Here is a 1,124-nt window from a genome sequence, read left to right as displayed (position 1 = left end):
CAGTTGCGTCCTGTGGCAAAAACAAGAGGAGTCGTATATAATTGAAGAGGAGAAAGCAGATGGAAGTGTCTGGAGGAAGGAAAAGAAGAGAGCTGTGTCCCTGAAGAGGGAAGAGAGACATGCCGTGTTGCTGTGGAAGGAAAAGATGAAAGCTGTGTTCAGGAAGAGAGAGAAGAGGAGGGCTGTTCTGTGGATGAGAGAGAAAAGAAGAGCAGTAATGATAAAGAGAGACAAAAGGAAAATAGAACTGTAAAGCAGCAACCAAGAACGCTGCCTATCGCATGAATCAAGAGAAGCGAACTGAAATAAATTACTGTTGTAATGACATGAAAATTATCTCTGTACACAACGAATGAATATATAATGCCAGATCACATAGTTTGCCAGGATAACATTTTCAGTACAGTCTGTCATGATAAACGAGGCCCTCTCTCTGTTCCAGTTCATCAAGGATTCTCTGTATGATGATAGCATTATATCCTCTTGCACTTCGCTCTGCCGGCAACATTGATCTATATGCATGAAAATTGAGATCCTACAGCGCATCTCAGTGATGACGTTATTATTTTTTCATTGTTATCTTAGTCTGTTTCGTTACAAATCTGCAAAACGTTTCTTCATTTGAATTTTTTCTCATGTCCAGATTTAATCAAACTCAGCAGTCCCAGCATCCATTTGTTTTGTGATGTTTAATTGTTTCTTTGTTCATGTATAAATATATTTTACTTGCTGATTCGAAACGAAGAGTGACATATGACAAGCAAATGATAGCATTTGATCTTTTTCCCTGTCACAAGGGAAAAGAATAAAATACAATAAAGTTTTATTTTTGTTTTATTTCCTTACACTCCTTCTTACACAAGAAAAGATAATTTAGGAACAACTTATTTATAAGATACTGCATGGAAATGCGACATAATGGAAACGAAAATAACTATAATAAAGTTGGTAATTATAAAAGTTAAAGTCCTAATTAATATTGCGTTACTATACTAGTTCAAATATTGAAGATTATGATTATGAATCATGATCAGAAGTGTGGTTTGTTAGGGTGTCAGTTCAAAGCATCTTTCATGTATGGAAATAATAATTTCACTGTCTGAAAAACATTTCCCTACAAAGGC

Source organism: Penaeus monodon, chromosome 20, assembly GCF_015228065.2.
Source record: "Penaeus monodon isolate SGIC_2016 chromosome 20, NSTDA_Pmon_1, whole genome shotgun sequence".
In the NCBI taxonomy this organism is placed as follows: domain Eukaryota; kingdom Metazoa; phylum Arthropoda; class Malacostraca; order Decapoda; family Penaeidae; genus Penaeus; species Penaeus monodon.
This window is presented reverse-complemented; position numbering follows the sequence as displayed.